At 45.3% G+C, this 19,140-nt stretch overlaps 1 long non-coding RNA gene across 1 annotated transcript in view; it reads left to right on the top strand.

Moving 5' to 3' along the window:
* LOC109251026 (uncharacterized) overlaps positions 1–10,470 on the top strand; it is a 39,557-nt gene extending 29,087 nt beyond the window's left edge. The window contains exon 3 of the long non-coding RNA XR_002073311.2: positions 10,271–10,470. This is a non-coding gene — a long non-coding RNA (uncharacterized LOC109251026). The remainder of the gene's footprint in view (positions 1–10,270) is intronic.
* Positions 10,471–19,140: the final 8,670 nt, after the last annotated feature.

Raw genomic sequence — 19,140 nt, 5'->3', positions numbered from 1 at the left:
GAGATTGAGAGAGAGAGAGCAAGTGAGCAAGCTGGGGAGGGGCACAGGGAGGGGGAGAGAATCCCAAGCAGACTCCTAGCTGTCAATGCAGAGCCCTAAGTGGGGCTTGAACCCAAGAACCATGAGATCATGACCTGAGCTGAAATTGAGAGTTGGAAGCTTAACCGACTAAGCCTCCCAGATGCCCCAGGGAACATGAATTTTTTTAAATAAAATTTCTACACAAATGATTATTCGTTCTTTAAAAATCAGGTAATGGGGCACCTGGGTGGCTCAGTTGGTTAAGCTTCAACTCTTGATTTCAGCTCAGGTCATGATTTTAGGTTCAAGCCCCACTTGGGCTCTATGCTGACAGCAAGGAGTCTGCTTGGGATTCTCTCTCTCTCTCTCTCTCTCTCTGCCCCTCCCCACCTCTCTCTCTCAAAATAAATACACTTAAATAAAAAAAGATAAAACAATTTAAAGCTTTAAAACACCTATGCAGAGAATTCATTCTAGAAGAAAATGTGTATTCTAGTTCCAAGATATGGATTCTTACAGTTCTCTGGAAGTCTGATTACATGAACTGCCTTTTCCCTCTGATTTTGTTTTATCTTTAATTACAGCCTCCAACACCCTCTTCATCATTCATTCATTAACAAACATGGCAGAATTAATTATTATTTGATCAATAATTATAATTATTTTAATAAGCATATTGCAAGTGATTATTAAGTAACTAATAATATGATTAAAGTTAATGAAAAATAATTATCTGTAATAATTATAAGCAACCACTTAGTATTTAATAATGAAATAAAAAATTAATTTTTGCCTTCTTTATTCAGGATTCTCTAAAAGGTCTCCCAATAGATATTACTGCTTTGCCAGTTGGCCTTATTTTCTTGGCAACCCATGAAACTAGACTTTTAACCCCGGAAACATTTATCAGACTTGAGAGACACAATGCGGACACAGAGAATGAACGTCTCAGGAGGCTGTGCATGCCAGCTTGGCACGTATGTAATCATTATAAATCATCTCACAGAAATTTCCATGCATTCTCAGTACTAGTTAATAACTAACTTTATATGAGAATTTACAATGGAGTTTTTTGCTAGTGTTAGGTCGTTTGAGCCTCACACGGGATAGGGAGAGCCGACAGGTGAGGAAAGTGAGCTGTAGAGAATGTAAATTGCAGAGGAGATTGAACTCCAATCTTCACCCCGTAAATCCCACATGTTTCCTGCTATTCTGAGGAGTCCGTTTCTATTGCACTGGAGAGTATGGCTTCAAGAAGGAGCAGGGCACAGGGCTTTGCCACACTTCGCCGAATTAGCTGACGAAAGTTCTTCAGGGCGAAGAAGCCAATAGCACACTCAGCCCTCCGTTCACATGAAAGCTTGGATATCCTCAGCCACGGCAGAACTACGTTTCTAATTGAACAGCGAGGGTCCCACATCACGCACATGAGTGTCTAGGACAAATGGCTGGGTTCTGTCACTGGAGGTGATTATCCGGTTTTAGTCCAGAAATTAAAAATGATGTCATGGTCCAACCGGGCACACCCGGTCTTCCACATGGACGGGCTTGCCGGTTGTGAGTTATTGTGAAGGGGTGGGTCCTCAAACGGGTCTTCAGAATTCAGAAAGGGGGCCTCTGGCAGGTAAGACAAAGAATCCTGAGGCTTTTCTGAGCCTGGCTTCTTGAGTCTGAAATTGGAGGAACCAAGAAATGCTTTAAAGGATTCTAGGTGGTAGGAGTTCAGTAAGACCCCAGGGTCTGGAGATCACGGTGGTGTATCTCCTACTTCAGGATATTCGGAATTCTCCGTGCGTTCACAGAGAGCTGCCATCCCGTTCCATTAAGACATTCCAGTTCAACGGTTCCATGTTGTGTTAGCTGTGTAAAGCGGGGAGGTTGGGTGGGTGAAGAAACAGGGAGGGAGGGTATTAGCAGAAGTGCCATATGCCTATCCTCGTGCCAGGCTGTTAAATAAGGGTGAGGCAATGGTCCCTAAAGCCCGGGCTTGCGGTCAGCAGACCTCAGGGAGCAAACCTGTGGCAGAGGGTCTGCTGCCCTTCTCAGTCAGCATCGGAGAAGACATGGGATTTCCCAAAGCCGGCACTTTTTGGTGGTTCTGTTACTCTTTCGAGGCCAAGCAAGACAGACACGCTGTGCACCCATGTAAACAGAAGGTAACGAGTTCTTCTTTTTCTCATGGCCTCTTTCATGCCCACAGCAGGCCGAATGTTCTAGCCTTATGGGACCCACCTCCCCTCCCCCCCACCATCTTTGATTATCAGGGTCTGAATTTTTAGCCTTTGTTACTGTGGGCTGCACTTTGCAGTGTCTTCAAACACCGGGATGCACGACATGAGGTCAATAGGTGCGAAATCTCCAGTCTTTGGTTGTTTTGAAATAATTTCATAGGAAAAATTCTGGAGAACTGACCCCTTAAAAATCACGAGGAGACGTTTCCTGAGAGATCAGGCTTAAATTGTTCTTTGGGGCAGCCTGCTCCCACTTAACGGGGCCCTCACCATTAACCAGATGGAACTGTGCACTGTCCTGGGGGCTCTGTTTTTGCCCCCTTTTGGTGGCACTGATGGAAGACGGTACAAAGAGAGAAGCAACGATTCCTGGCTCCGTAAGGACTTAGAGCAAGTTGCACCGAGACCTGCACTCTTGCCTGGACTGTAAGTGGCTGGGTCTTCCTCCCTCACCGTTGTAGCGTTCTCTGTGCAGTTGTTCCTAAGGGCTGGAAAGCCGATGGCGGCCCTCTGCGAGAAGGACAAGCAGACAGGATCACCACCCCATGCCGGAGGACTGGATGTCACCAGAATGGGCTTTGGCCCGGCACTCCCCAGATGGGATTCCTGGGGTCCACTGAGTAAGCATGATCCCACCAACTCTAATGCCTGTAGGGACCAGGCAACAATAGAAATTGTTAACAAGAGACCCGGTGGGATTCTGGCAGATTGGAGAACATGGGTCCCTTGGGAGGGAACAGCCGCTTCCGAGCTGGTGCTGGTTGCTGACCCGCAGTTAGAGGGGCCGAGAGTGTTGCTATGTCTTCTTATCTGAGATGAGATGGAAATCTTGATTGTTTTTTCATGTGAAATATCTCAGCTGGAATACTGATAGCAGTTCAGGTTTTTAAAAACCGCTTTGTAAGTTTATGACATTGAAGTTGAGGGTCTGTTGTCTCAACACTCTGCTGCCATACATCATCTACATATTTGTCCCTGACAACGCTAATAACATTGACCTGTAGGGCTCCAACTCTCCCTCTTCCTTCCTTTCCATCTCCCGGGGCTCAGAATACATGGCTTGCTGAATTCCCCTGAGCATCCTGTGAGGTGGGCAGGGGGGGGAAGGCTTCAACAGCTTTCTGCGGCAAAGCGGGTCCCCAGGGCCCGATGAGGGCACCCCTAGCCCTCACTCCTAGGAGGTGCCCCTCTGGGCATGGGACAAAGCCTCCCACTGCTGCAAGGCAAGCCCTGCTGGGGTGACACAGGACACGTGGAGTCCACTGCATCAGTAACGACACTGTCCGGAGGTCTACAAGAGGAAGTGAAAGGAAAGCCCATCAAAACCCATCCAGAAGAGCAGGGAAATTCCATGTAGCCAGGGTCTACCCACACCACTGGTGGCAGCCGGGCTCCGCAGAGAGCCCCAGCTCTGTAGCTATCTTGCAGGGCCTCTGTGCAAGGGCTGCCTTAATGTGCTGATGCGAATGTCAATACCGGCCCCTGTCGTAATCTAAAGGTCAGCAGATGTGTCCTCTGGCATGTGGGGCCTGCAGGGGCGCTAGTACTGGAAACACCTGCAGTGTTGAGGCTGTGCCCATCCAGGTGGCTTCTGTGGGGCCCCGGGCTGGGCTGGAACAGTGTTGGAGAAGCCCTCTGCTGATGGTTGCGGGCCCCGCCAGTGGGCTCTCCTCCCCTGCCCTGCAGGATGAGTGGTGTTAGCCAGCTTTCCCTCCTGTCGTGAGCACGGTGTTCAGGGCAACCACGTGTCCTCTGAGAGGTGATAGAAATAATGAGAACAAGACGACAGGCCCAAAATAGACTTTGCTTTGATCAGACCCCATATGTGCGTCATGCCGTGAAGGGAATGGCCTGGAATCTGGAGCCTCTCCGCTGCCTCCTGTCCCCTTTGGGGAATGGTTTCTCTGGGGAACCTTATTCTTTCAGGATCCTGTCTGCCCGCCGATTCTCCCCGATGGTCTTTATAGCCTGGTGCAATTTGGCTTTAATACACCAGAGAAATATGAATGGGAACAGAAACACAACACAGATGTCCACAGCCTCTTCCCCTGTGTCACAGAACTACGTATGTGCTTTGAGCTAGTGGTTTTGAGGAATGATGAAAAACATGTGGTTTTACCCCAACTTCCAAGAATTAGAGGCAGATTCTAGGAGGGTGGGGACTGCCTGAACTTAAAATTAGTAGCACAACACATCTGGTGAGGGGATATTACTGCCCATTAAAAGGACAAAATAGGAGTTGGTCTGTGGGGTAGTGCATATACGTTCCCAGCTTTCCCGGTGAGGCCCAGCCCTGGGGGTGCTGCCTTCCCTTGACGTTGAGGACTGATAAAGAATTCCTCCCATTTCTAATGTTCACAGAGAACAGTGAACCTCCTGGTGGTGAGCCATATCTCCCTGGAATGTATCCTCACTTTGCCAGAGAGAAGTTTCTAGAACTCAGCCTGACCATGCACGTTACTCCCCCGCTTAAATGCACTCTTTGCTTCTCAGACTCAGCAGGTTGTACCAGACCCCTGATGTTCAGGCTCCCGCTTATCTCAGAGGTCCACATTAGTCCATGTTTTCTCTTGCTGTTTGGTTTCGTTCTGTTCCAATTCTCTTTCTCCGCTTGACTAACTCTTACTTCAAGATTCAGGTTATGGGAGATTTCTGGGATGACTGCCCAGCACTGCCCACCCTATCTGAGTTAAGGGCTTGGCACTCCCATAGCCCAACCGCCCATGTGTCTGACCTGGCATTAAGCATGCACTTTGAACGGTCTTTCTCATTCTCTTGTGTTTTCCATCGCATTATGCGACCTTCAAGTGCGGGGAAGCACATCTCCTCTTTGTTCTCCTGAGTACAGGTTTTTCTACCAGTAAAAATGTATGGAGCTCTCCTTACGCCTTAGTTGCTATGCTAAGCTCTACGGATGCGGTGGCAACAAACAAACGAAAAACATGCAGGAATAAAGACATGATTGCCCCCCTGTATTAGTTTCCTAGGGCTGCCAGCCCTAGGGTTTCCATCCCTACGGGTAGCCCACGGGAGAGAATCGTGGCTGGCTTTTGTGACTATTAGCTCAATCTTCACCCACTTCACTTCAAGCTCAACCCACAGACTGGGTGGCTTACGCAACAGAAATGTATTGTCTCACAGGTGTCCGCGGAGAGTAACGTGACTGGCATCAGCCTGCAGGAAGCTCACAGTCTGGGAGAAAAGCCAGACCTGCGAGCCAATCAGTAATACTGAATGACAATGGTCACACTACACACCGGAGCGGGGGCTGGGGAAGCACAGAAGCCAGTCCTCTGGGAAGCGCTGAGCAAAAAGGGAGCAAGAGTGAGAGAGGGGGCCGGTTGGGAGAAAAGCTGCTGAGTCGATTTGGCTGAAGTCCTTCTGCCTTGAGCAGAGAGGGCCCCCAGGGGAAGTGGCTCTAGATCTTTGTACAAAGGAGTTAAGAGGCTGGGACCGCACCTACCCCGCTGGGTGTACTCTTTGGCTTTTTTTTTTGGTTGAAACGTAGAATTCATGTTTTTGTTGTTGTTCCTGGTGAGGGGATGTGGAAGAAGATTGAGCTAATAGTCACAAAAGCCAGCCAGGATTCTCTCCTGTGGGCTACCCCTAGGGATGGAAACCTGGAGGGACTCTGTTCCCAGGCACAAGGTTGTAAACAAGTGAATAGAATAGAAATAATGGCAGGGGGTGTAAGAGGAGGAGAGAAGGTGACTGGAGAAGATTAGGAGGAAACAGGGGTTGGGACTGATTGCCTGAGGGAGCATATACCTCCCTGTGGAGTCCCAGGAAGGTCACCCCATGAGGAGGTGGGGTGTGACCAGGGGGGACACAAGAAGTCTGCCTAGGACTGAACACTTAGTGGATTGCACAACCTTCAGAGTGGAATGATGCTTCTTTGTGGCACGGGGGTGGGTGCATTTGCTTTTCCAGTCACCTGTCGGGCTTGGGTGCCAGCCAGAGAAGGGACCATGAGGGCTGACTCCCTGTATGTGGTTAGGAACCCTATTCAGAGTCTTTTTTTCTCACCTGTTGTTTTCCTAAACCTCATATCAGCCCCGTGAGATAGGTGTGGCCGGGATTATTGACTCTGCTGCAGGTGAGAAAACAGAGAGGCTAGGCCAGTGGCCAAGGACAACCAGGGGTGATGGAGCTGCTCCTACACCCAGGCTGTCCTCTCCTTGACCTCTTTCCCCCCAGGGGCTCACTCCTATTCCAGTCACGGTCAAGGAGACGGAGTGCCTAATCTTTTTGCAAACCGTGGAAACAGGATTGATTAAACTGGCAATAACTTTCCACTATACCCTAGGAAAACAAAATACAGAGAGCACCAAGTCTAATGTGCGGTTGTACGCAATGGAATACTTAGAAACGGCGGAATGGAGGCCCCCGGGTGGCTCAGTCGGTTAAGTGTCTGACTCTTGGTTTCGGCTCAGGTCATGTGCTCAGTTTCATGAGTTCAAGCCCCGTGTCAGGCTCCGCGCTGGTGACCTGAAGCCCGCTTGGGCTTCTCTGTCTCTCTGCCTCGCTCTCTGCCCCTCCCCGATCCACACGGTCTCTGTCTCTCTCAAAATAAATACATAAACTTAAAAAAAAAACAAAACAGTGGAATGGATGTACACGCGACAGCACGGTTGGATTTTACGAAGGCAGTGCTGAGTGAAAAGGGTAAGAAATGGCAGGAGGTACAGGACGCAGTTGGCTTTAGGTCAATTAAAGATACATGCCTACACCCACAACTTTCTTTAAATGGGCACAAACAAAAATTCATAATCAAACGCATTTCAATGGTTATCTATGGGGAAGTAAGCAGTAAAAGCTAATAAATAACCAAAGGAAAGATCTTGTCTGGACCGATAATGGCAACGTGTCATGAATTCTATATCCTCAACCTCTGTAGCCAGAGATACGAAACCCGCCAACAAATAAACAAAACCAAGACAGACCCCTCAAAAATACCGCAAAGATGTATGAACTGTGAACTTCAGCTTTGCTAAAGCCTTACGCTTTGTTGGCAGTGAGTGAAGGAGGAGGTGGGGGGGACGGGAGGGGGTGGCAGGCAAACCAGTGCCTTTCCTTCTGTGCATACACTTCACAGAACTGTTCCCGGTGTCTCCTCAATGAAATGACTTATAACATCCATCCATCCACCCCTCCCTGCATCCATTCGCCCATCCCAAACATTTATCGAGTGTTCCTAAATGGAAGAGCCTCTGCTTTGCCCTGCAAGGGACAAAGAGGTAAGGAAATTGGATCTTCCCTGGAGAAGTGTTTTATCCGGTTTAAGTATAAGATGTCAGGGACTATGTGAATTTGGATTTTAAAACGTGCCTATACAGAGAGCTTCTAAAAATAGTACTAAAAAATCTCATTTTGGTCCACTTCCCTTAGTTACAATATAGAAGCCGGGGAGAGAGAACTCATACTTGGGATGAGATAAGTCACGTTGCTGATTTTACGATGGAAACCCCAAAGCAACTGAAAATTGTCTGCCTCTAAATGAAAGGTTAACCTTAAAAACAAAACAAAACAAAACTATTCATTGATTTATTTCACTGTGATGCCAGTTAGGGTTCTGAGCATTTTCAGTCAGGTATGAATGTATGAGGAAGGTAACTAGATTATGCCCATCTTTACAGACAGAAAACTGAGGGTGACACTGAGTAATTTACTCAAGGTCACACAGTGGTGAAAAAGGGATTTGAGCCCAGGTAATTTCAAATCAAAAGTATTTTTATCCCTTACATCAGGAGGCAGTGACTTTTTTTTTTTTTTTTTTTTTTCTATTTAAAGCTAGATAGTAAATACTTTAGGCTTAGGGTCACAAGTCTGTGTTGACTACTCAGCTCTGCTCTTGTACTGCAACTGAATGGGCATGACTGTGGCCAGGATAGTCATGCTGCCTGCATTCTTTCTGGGCGGACTTTCTCACGTCCTCACAGGTATGCTCTCATTAGTGTTCCAACAAGGTCTCCAGGGGGAGTGTCTGCACGCCTCTGGAAAGCTCTCTCTGAAGGCACCAGCTGTTCTGTCCTGGAGCTCAGAATCCCATTGCTCTGCTCCAGGCAGGGGCACTGCTGGCCTCAGAATGCACATTGTATTTAACACATTGCATAGATTGTTTTAAATCAACTCTTTCAGACTACAGACTTAGCTTTTCTTCAAGCCAAGGACAATTTCCCTCCACTTTAACGGTTACTTCTTCTCCATGGACACCTTCTCCTTGTACTGGAAATTCTAACAGAGGATCACAATCCCTTATCTAAAGTATCTTTGTGTTTTTGCTTTGTTTTGTGTGTGTGTGTGTGTGTGTGTGTGTGCGCCTTTTGAAAAATAAATTTCCAGGGGCACCTGGGTGGCTCCATTGGTTAAGCGTCTGACTCTTGATTTTGGCTCAGGTCATGATCTCACAGTTCATAGGACTGAGCCCCGAGTTGTGTTCTGGGCTGACAGCATGGAGCCTGCTTGGGATTCTCTCGCTCTCACCCTCACTCTCGCTCTCTCCTTCTCCCTCTGCCCCTCCCCCTTTCATGCCCGCGCGCGCACGCTCTCTCAAAATAAATAAACATTAAATAAATAAATAAATAAATTTCCAGCCAACACATTTATTGGAAAAACATAACCTGAAATGAGGTGAGACTACTTTTAGTTACTAAAAAATACTAGTGTGAGGGGCGCCTGGGTGGCTCAGGTCATGATCTCATGGTTTTGTGGGTTCAAGCCAGCCAGCCAGCCCAGCTGTCGGGCTCCATGATGTCAGCACAGAGCCTGCCTGGGATTCTCTCTCTCCCTCTCTCTCTGCCTGTCCCCAACTTGTGCTCTGTCTCTCTCTCAAAAAAATACATAGACTTAAAAAAATTAAAAAAAAAATACTAGTGTGTGAATATTCCATATATTTTGGTGCTGAAAATGTTTGATTTCTGAGTACTTCCCATATCCTTCTGGGGATATTATATAGTATGTACTATAACTATATAAATGTATGTAATGTAAAATGTACGTAAGAAATATATGTAATGAACATAAAAACAGAAATACATAGATACGTACAAATATATATAATATTCAGTGTTATTTCTAAAAGCTGAAACAATCTAAATTCCCAAACTTCTTCTGGCTTCGATGTTTTCAGATAAGAGACTGTAAATCCGTAATCATATGTCTACTCTCCTGGATCTACCCTCAAAGCTAGCTTTTTCCTCAGTATTCCTCAGTCTTTGCATTTTTTCTCTAAGTTTTCATCTCTTCCTCAAGCGACTGAGCCACCCAGGGGTCCCTCCACATTTTGAATGAACATTATCATGCTCGATAATAAAAGCCACTGTTTATAGAAAATTGTATTAGTTCCCTCCTGCTGCTGTGATAAATTGCCACAAACTTAGTAGCTTAAAACAACACAATTTTATTATCTTATAGTGGTCCCAGAGGTCAGGTGTGTGTTGTGGGAATAAAATCACGGTGTTGGCCAGGTTAGTTCCCTCTGGAGACTCCAGGGTGAGTCCCTCCCTTTCCTCTTCCAGCTTCTAGAAGCTGTCGGCATTCCTTGGCTTGTGGCCACATGGCTTCAGTCTCTGCCTCCATGGTCACATCACTTTCTGCTACTACTCATTCTGATCTCCTACCTCTCAGGTAAGGGTCCTTGGGATTGCACCAGGCCAGCCTAGAGAATTCAAGAGAACTGCCCCATTTTAAGGGTCTTGGTGTAATTACCCCTCTAGCCATGCAGGGTAACAGTCACAGATTCCAGAGATTAGGACGTAGACATCCCAATCAACCACCAAATGCAACTGTATTCCATACATGATGCTCATTGCTCACTGACATATAGATAATGTCACAACACCCTGTAGTGTAAGTGTGACAGTCAACATAAGTGTTACATTCAGTTTGCAGGTGAGAAAACTGAGACTCAGAGATATTAAATAACAGGTGTCACACACTCTCTAAGGGGTAGAGACAGAATTCAAAGCCAAATCTGCGCTGTCAATATCTTAATAGCTGTCCATATCCCCATTTGACAGATGAAAACCAACCATCATTGAGAACAGCCCTACATAGGTCAGGGAAGCATCAGTGACTTTATGAAATCTTCTCCCTGTTTGCACAATTCTTGCAAGTAATCCAGAAATCCGGGCCAGTATGAATAATCAATCTTCACTTCATGAGAAGAAGCGTCTCTCCAAGGCCGAGAGCATAGACATGACTATAGAACACAGTGGAACTCAGGACAGAAAATCACCAGAGTGTTGAAGGAAGGAGATCTCCGCCGCTTTTCCATCTGGGGAAATACTGACAGAGTTGCGGAGGGGTTCTCTTGGTGCACTGAGTACATCCTGTAATGTCCGTGGAAAGAGCGTGGCTACGTGTCTCCATGTGTTTTGCAGTCATTCCTGTCTTCCGGTCTCAAGGACATAAGCACAGTCATTTAGTTAACTACCGGAGCCACAGACTCCCTTTTCTTTGGTAAACACTGCTGTGAGGTCTTTCTGCTTCCTTTTTGCAGCCATAGTAACCGTTGTTGGGTAATCCAGGGTTGCTAGACTCCTCAACTGGAGGGAGATTTTTTTTTAAAACCTAATGTCATATCCAGGCAGGACAAACAAGAAAGGTCCTTTTAACCATACTGGTCTCCTTTATAGCTGTGGTGTTTTAGAAGAATTTTATATGCTCTAATATGCCTCTTCGTACTACGTGGGAAAGTGTAATTCACACACAGATATCGGTCTCAATTCTGAGAATAAGTGGAAAAATAATGATTGGAGCTATTACACGTAAAATGCTTATTAGGCCAGGATCTAGTTAATCCTCACACCTGCCTTAAAGTGGGTACTAACATGACTGCCATTTTACAGAGGACAGAGTTGACGTTTAGCAGTTTGAGCCCCGCGTCAAAGCTGTGTATCGGCCAAGCTGAGGTTGGGGTTTGAACCCACAGCAGATGATTCCAGGCTAGAGTCAGGGCTGTAAAAGGAGCTCGCTAGTGCACCTTAGGTCTAGTTTACAGACCGTCTGCCATTTGTGTGCATTCCATTACCAACTAGCTTTCTAGTTCTAGAGAGAACACCATGGATAGGTTCTTCAACTCCTCGTTGAGTGAGGTTTTCCCTAGAAAATACGGCCCTTCAAGAAACAAGTAAAATCAAGGCAAACTTTCTCTAATGGGGAGAAAGGGTGGATCAACTGCCAAAAGAGGGAAAAGTAAAGGGCTACAGGTCCCCCCCAGCTGGATGTGGCGGCCACATGTTCCAGCCCGTGTGACAGCAGGGACAGCCCTGGGGCCGTAAGCGGTCCCGGCTCCTCTGAAGAGTGGCCAGGCATTTGGGACCTGGGACCACCCAGCACACGTCACCTATCGATCCTTCAACAGTGAGCATCTGGAGTGTCATCACACTCAAACACAGTCTGCTGCTTTATCATGACACGATCTCAGCCACCTTTATATGTAAGGAGACAATATGGAGAATGAAGGAGGGCAGTCTTCTAAAAAGTTGTATTTATTTGTTTGAGGGGCTCTAATCTCCCAAGTGGACTTTCCCAGAGGCACCCGTCCACGGCAGAATGTTATTATACTGTAAGGAATTTACACTATTATTTATGGTTTTTATTACATTATTAGGAATTTATATTATTATATCGGTATATTAATGCATATTATATATTAAGAATATTATTTTTATTGAACTATCCTAAGCTTACTGAGTCCTCAGACATAGGTTAATATTCTTAAGGTCTGTAAAGAGTTCTTATAAATCCGTGCAGAAATAAAGAGGATTGACCCGACACAAAAATGGGAGAAATAAATAAGCCATTCACGCAAAAAGAGATATAAAATGCCCCAAATTATAAGTAGACAACCTTAACTCTCTCTCTCTCTTTTTTTTTTTTTAGTGTTTATTTATTTTAAGAGAGAGAGAGAGAGAGATTGACAGTGAGACTGGGGGAGGGGCAGAGGGAGAGAGAGAAGGAATCTTAAGCAGGCTCCACACTCAGCACAGAGCCTGATGTGGGGCTTGATCCTATGACCCTGGGATCATGACCTGAGCTAAAATCAAGAGTCAGATGCTCAACCGACTGAGCCACCCAGGCACCCTGACATGCTCTTAATGAAAGCAACTTAAACTAAATAAGATGCTATATTTCCCTACCAAATTGTCAAAGAGAACAAAAACAACAGATTTAGAATTCTGTGCTATAGACCGTATGAAAAAACAGAGTTGATAGACTCTGTGATGAGAGTATACATTTGGTTCAATTATCACAGAAGGGCATTTGAGGATAAAAACAACCTTTAAAGGGACAGCATCACACATACATCAATACACAGGTACAGAAGATAGCTACAGAAATATAGACACGTACACACACGCGCACACACACACACACACACACTGCATATGCTTTGACCTGGCAATGAAACTTTGAGGAATGTGAGCAAAAATGGCCAATACACTTGACAAGATCCTTAATCTCACTAGAAATCAGGAAAATGCATATAAAACACAGTAAGATACCATGTTTAATCAGAGCGGCAACAACCCAAAGTTTGCTCAGATAAAGCGTGGGTCGGGTTGTGCACCACATACGCCCTTCACTGGGTCTCTGGAGGGAGTGCTACCATGCCGCCACGCCAGTGGGCAATTTGACGCTATCTGCACAAACAAGGCATGTGCCTCCTCGACCACCTAACAGTCCTACTGTTCTGAATCTCCTCAGAGAAACATGTGCACGTGTGTTTGAGGAAAAGATCTAACGTAGCGCTGCTGGTCTTGGCAAAAAACTAGAAAGAGTCCAAATACCAAACAACACGGCAATAGTTCAGTAAACAGTGGTTTGTCTTTATTATGGGACCCTACACAGCAGTTACGGAGAGGGATGCTGATTGCATGTGCTATCGCGGAAGCATCTGCAAGATACTCTGTCCAGTGAACAGAGACAGCATGAGAGCATCTGTGTACCACCCCCCGCCTCACAAATAATAATACCATGCAGCACCATATACTTTACGTGGAAATATACGTAAGCACATTGAAAAAGTGAAGGGTAGGCACCAACCAATAACAGTTGTTATCTCTGTAAGAGTGGTGGTGACTAGACGGGTCATTAATGGGGACTTTAGTCATATCTGTAATGTTTTACGTTGTTGCCAACAGTGTGTATTCATTTATTACGTGTGTGTTCTAAAACTGTTTAAAAATGGGGCGCCTGCGTGACTCAGCTGGTTACGCGACAGGTCATGATCTCGAGGTTTCTGAGTTCGAGCCCCGCATAGGGCACTGTGGGGATGGCTCAGAGCCTGGAGCCTGCTTCGGATTCTGTGTCTCCCTCTCTCTCTGCCCCACCCCTGCTTGCACTCTGGCTCTCTGTCTTTCAAAAATGAATAAACATTAAAAAAGTGTTTTAAAAAACGATTGCAAAGATTTTGTGACACTAATACTTATCAAGGTGTTAGCTGTGAAAATGTGGGACTGGCCAAAATGTCCAGCAGCAAGGAATACATCATAAGACGCCTCGTGACGTGTTATAACACAAGCATCAAAACAATATTGGGAAGTCTATTAAATAGTGGAGAGGAGATGTTCACAACAACATCAAGGGGAAAAGGCAGAATACCAAATGGTGTGTACATTATTAAATACCTGTCAACTGATGGGCCCAGAGCGGAGATGTCAGATTCCAAAATGTGAGTGGGCTAGCCAAAAAGCTTTTTAAAGGCTAATACCAAAGTCAAACAACCTCAGTGATTGCAACGATGGTCCTGCTCAGATGGCAGAACTATGGAGGCCAGAGAACTTGAGGAAGAAGGCTTGGCAAGGCAGCTAAGCGGAAAGCAGAAGCGAGCAGGGTGCTAATGGAGAGGCTGAGGGTCGGATCTGTCTCACCTCACACTGGAGCTGGCTCAGCTCTACCCGGAGATTCTGAGCCCTCGCTGGTTCGGTCCAGCCTACGGTCGGTCTGGTCTCTTCCCTGTAGCTGCTTCAGCAGGGACTCTGTCAGAACAAGGGCGATGGCCTCCTCCTGCCAGAAGGTCTTTGCAGACTACAGTGTGATCCCCAACCGCACGGGGCACCTCTGATTTGCTGGACAGCGAACATGTATTCCAGGCTTAGCTCATTTCATTTCCCGTAAAGAGCACAGAGCACCAGGCCACATTCTGGGGGCAACGCTAGGTAGTTACTACCCGCAAGTCCCTTCTTCTTTGGCTAATGCAGGAACTGGCTCATAGTCATGAAAGCACATGGCATGCCACATAAAGTAGTGAGTCTCCCTTGAAAGTCAAGATGAATGTTCGAAAATTAAGTGAGAGTTAAAAACCCTTTAATGGAATAGCTCGATTTTACATTATGGACAAGGAACAGAGGGAAGGAAGAAAGAGGAAGAGAGAGAAGAAAATGACCAGAGGGTTCCATATTCACAAGTGACAACGTTGTTATTTCTAAGTAACTTCCTGCCCCCGGCAGCACCAGAACCTGAGTGAATTCATGCCCTTTCTCCAGGTGGAGGGTGGGAAGCACAGTAAAATAAGATACGAACTAAGATAAGACAACGGGATAAAGAGTCTAATTTGAAAACCCAGAGAGAAAATAATCTGGGTCCTAGGTCCTAGGTGGTTGTAGTTAAAACAAAACAAGTTATCAGCCAAACAGATCGAAATCTCTACCTGAGCTTGGGGGCAGAGAAGCAGAAGAATAAGAGGGGGAGAAATAAGGAAAAAGCATTTCTGATCCTGGAGGGGAAAGTCGGGCACCTGGGAATGATTCCAGGAACCGTGAGCCCGAGGTCAACTCATTTGTTTCACTGTTCATTTCTCCTCTACTCTGTTTGTGTTCAACTCCCTTTGGTCCCCCTGCTTTCACACCTGCACGTTGTAGTTGCTCTTAGGGAAGGGGACGAACAATCCAGAGTCCCTCATTTGTTTTATGACAAGGGGTCCCTGGCACGGGAAGGGGCAGATGGGGTGGGAGAGTCGCTGTTTCCCCACGCGCCCAGCAGAACCGCAGACGGTCAGGGTCAGGGGGAAGAGCTGGTGGGGCCCACCGGCCAGCTTCAGAGATCTGAGCACCAGCTGTCTCCTGCGCTCAAGCTGGCAAACCTATTTAGAAGCTTTCCTGGGTGAGATGTCAGTGGATTTAAACTACACCCTTTCTCAGAGAATAGGTCTGTGCTTTTGAGCAATACTGACACCCAGTGTTTGAAATTTCAGGACTGAAAGGGAAATAAAAACGTGCCGTGAGGGGAAGAACAGATCCTAAACAGAACAGCTATCATCTGTTGAAAAGTGGCTTCTTGTAAAGCAACGGAGGTTCAGAAAGGTGCGTCGTGCCGGGCTGGCCCAGCCTCTGCCTCCACACCAGGCCTGTTCCACTCCAAAGTGAGCGTGGGCACTGCTGTGAATTCGGGTGTGTGTGTGGGGGGGGATCCTTTAATTTGTAGAAAAGATTATTCAAAGACAATTTGGTTTTAAAAATCAATATTCGACCTACAGAAGTTACAAACTTTAAAGACTATGCTAGTTCTTAGGTTTTAAGTTCAACTTCCAAAACTTACTCTTTTATTTAGAATTAAAATACATTCTCAGTCATAGATACTCTTTGGGAATGTCTGTCAATCAGCAACTGAAAAACTTAAGAACAAACCTGAATATTAAAAAATAAAATGAGAAAAATCCACTTAAAATGTTTAAGGGGGCTAACTGAGATTGTCATGGGACCTCTTCAAACATTGTAATTTCTTTTATAAACTTATTATAGTCGGGTATCTTTTTGACCATATCTGAATGAAAAGTTTCCCCAAATACTTTAGATAACTTTTTAAAATCAGATAAAACAAACCTATAAATAAGGCAGTTTAAGTTGCTGAAATGACCCAATATTGTTTTCCCAACTTAAAAAAATTATGTCATTATTTTTTAAATCATAAGTGTAGGGGCACCCGGGTGGCTCAGTCGGTTAAGCGTCCAACTTCGGCTCAGGTCCTGATTTCATGGCTTGTGGGTTCGAGCCCCATGTCGGGCTCTGTGCTGACAGCTCGGAGCCTGGAGCCTGCTTCGCATTCTGTTTCCCCCTCTCTCTACCCTCCCCCACTCGTGCTCTGTCTCTCTCAAAAATAAATTAACATTGAAAGAAATCATCAAGTGTAAAAAACTCAAAACTCATTTAAATAAAACTTTGTGAGTATAGTTGACACGCACCATTTCATTAGTTTCAGGGGTACAACATAGTGATTCTACAACTCTCGATCTTACGCTGTGCTCACAAGTGTAGTCACCATCTGTCACATACAACATTAGTACATACCCCTGACTGTATTCCCTGTGCTATACTTTTCATCTCTGTGACTTATTCATTCCACGCTGGAAGCCAGTGTCTCCCTCTCCCCTCCACCCATTTTGCTCAACGGCCCACCCCTCAGGCAACCATCATTTTGTTCTCTGTGTTTATAGGTCTGATTCCTCTTCAAAAACGCGTTTTAAGTTGGAATCACAAGGCCCAATAGTCAGACCCTTCAATAGGGCAAATTATCTTTCACGCGATCAGTACATTAAATTCCAAGCAAACAGATTATCCTGTAACACAATACAATAGTATGAATAATGAGTTTGATTTACGTATTAATCCAAATTTTCTTGGTGTTAGAAAACACTTACCCTGTAAAGAAACCATCGTGTCAACCCAATCCAAGTCCATTCTGCTTCCTATGTTGATACTCCAAGGTTACTTGTCAGCCCATTGGGGCCACAGTCCTGATCCTAACTTATGGCATTGACGGCACACGGGAGAGTGATTTAGAGGCACCATTCCATTAATTCCATGCCTTTCAAATGGTCTGGTCTAGTAGTCCACACCTCTGGGATTGAGACATTTGGTTACTTTTCCTTCTGAACCCCCAATGAAATTGGAGATGACTTCCTTTTCTGCTATAGTTGGATTTACATTTATTTCATTCCCTTGTGTACCACCCTCAACTAAATTATGACGCCATGATTACTTACCACTTAAAATTTTTATTTTAAGCTTACTGAAAGTCCTCTCTTGGACTTGTTTTTGAGAGAGAGAGAGAGAGAGAGAGAGCAAGAGAGACAGAGTACGAGTGGGGGAGGGCAGAGGGAGAGGGAGACACAGAATCTGAAGCAGGTGCCAGGCTCTGAGCTGTCAACGCAGAGCCTGATGGGGGCTCGAGTTCATAGACTGGGAGATCATGACCTCAGTCGAAGTTGGATGCTTAACCGACTGACCCATCCAGGTGTCCCTTAATTATATTTTGAATATTAATCACCTTGTACATAGCCTAAAAAAGAAAGTAAATGTAGAACAAGCTGGTGAAGGCATTCCAAAAACTTCTTTATATTCAGAGCCTCTTTTTTTTTGGAAAGTTTATTTTTGAGAGAGACAGAGACAGCGTGTGAGCAGGGTAGGGGCAGAGTGAGAGGGAAAGAGACAGAGTCTCAAGTAGGCTCCGCACGCACCGTCAGTGGAGAGCCCAATGCTGGACTTGAACTCATGCAACTGTGAGATCATGACCTGAGCCAACATCAAGAATCTTTTTTTTTTTAAATTTTTTTTAAATGTTTACTCATTTTTGAGAGAGAGACAGAGCAGAGACAGAGCATGAGCGGGGGAAGGGCAGAGAGAAAGTGGGAGACACAGAATGTGAAGCCGGCTCCAGGCTCCGAACTGTCAGCATAGAGCCTGACGTGGGGCTCGAACTCATGGACTGCGAGATCATGACCTAAGCCGAAGTCGGATGCGTAACCGACTGAGCCACCCAGGCGCCCTCAGAGCCTAACTCTTTTGAATCACTTTTCCATTTAGCTGTTGATGTGTGCACATTTCAAAAAGTTAAAAAAAACAAGATTCTCATGCAACTACAGAATAAACAACTGTCAAAGCTTAACACCTGGTTTGGAGAATTACAGGAACAAAGGCTTTATGAGCATTGGAAAAATATGTTGGAGTGTCTCAACTATACTCAAATTTTTAAAAATAATGAAACTGGAAAAAAAAAAGAAAAAATATGTTGGAATAAGCTGGCTAGGTTAGAAACAAAGCTGGTTAATGTCCTACAGGGTAATAAAATATACTTTCGAGATATCTTTTCTAACGGACAAAGGTCATTTGGATCTCTACCAGACAAAACGTATGAGTTAACATGTAACTCCACAAAACACAAACTTTTACCCAGTAGTAGACAGCAAGTCAAACAAAAGTGCTTCGCATTAGACAACGAAGTGACCTACATGACATTAAACATGAGCGATGCAGCGATTTCTTAAAATAATCCGCCGAAGAACCAAAACCATCGGTCTGACTCTTAAGCTGGCTTTACAGTTACGCAGCCTTGGCTAGTTTTCCTTTCCTCCTTCAGAAATGTTGCTGAACACAACCGTCTGACTCACCACTTCCTCTGCCTCCTCTTCACAGTAATTAGATTCCTACAGTTGAAAGTGTATTAGATTATTTCTAGGACTTTCCTCCAAGTCACTCCAAGTTTCGCTGTTGACTCTCATGTTCTATCATTTTTAGGCGATGGTAACTGTATCATGACTGCTACTTGGTGGACGATGATCGTGAGATGCTGTTGATTTTAAGGTGTTCTCAGTTTCAGAGATGTCAAATGATGGGGAAGAAACATGTGTCTTAGAGTTGATGAAATATGGCGTATCATAGAGTAGCTGAAGGATTAGACTGAAAGACTAGTCTATTGTGTAGCATATATGGGAGACAAATGTATGAACAATACATTTTTGGTTTTTCATAACTCTGTAAATGTCAGTTTTCCTTTCCCTCTCCCCAGTATAAAGTTTAAGTGACATATCACAGGTACATCTTCCTCCTACAGGGAGGAATGCGGGGCACCAGAGAAGAGTTTGGTCTTGGAGGGATTCCCCAATGGC

Source organism: Panthera pardus, unplaced genomic scaffold (genome assembly GCF_024362965.1).
Source record: "Panthera pardus isolate Hobbes unplaced genomic scaffold, ASM2436296v1 HiC_scaffold_13, whole genome shotgun sequence".
Classification (NCBI taxonomy): domain Eukaryota; kingdom Metazoa; phylum Chordata; class Mammalia; order Carnivora; family Felidae; genus Panthera; species Panthera pardus.
The sequence above is the reverse complement of the archived record's forward strand: the minus strand, read 5'-3'. Positions and strand labels throughout refer to the sequence as shown.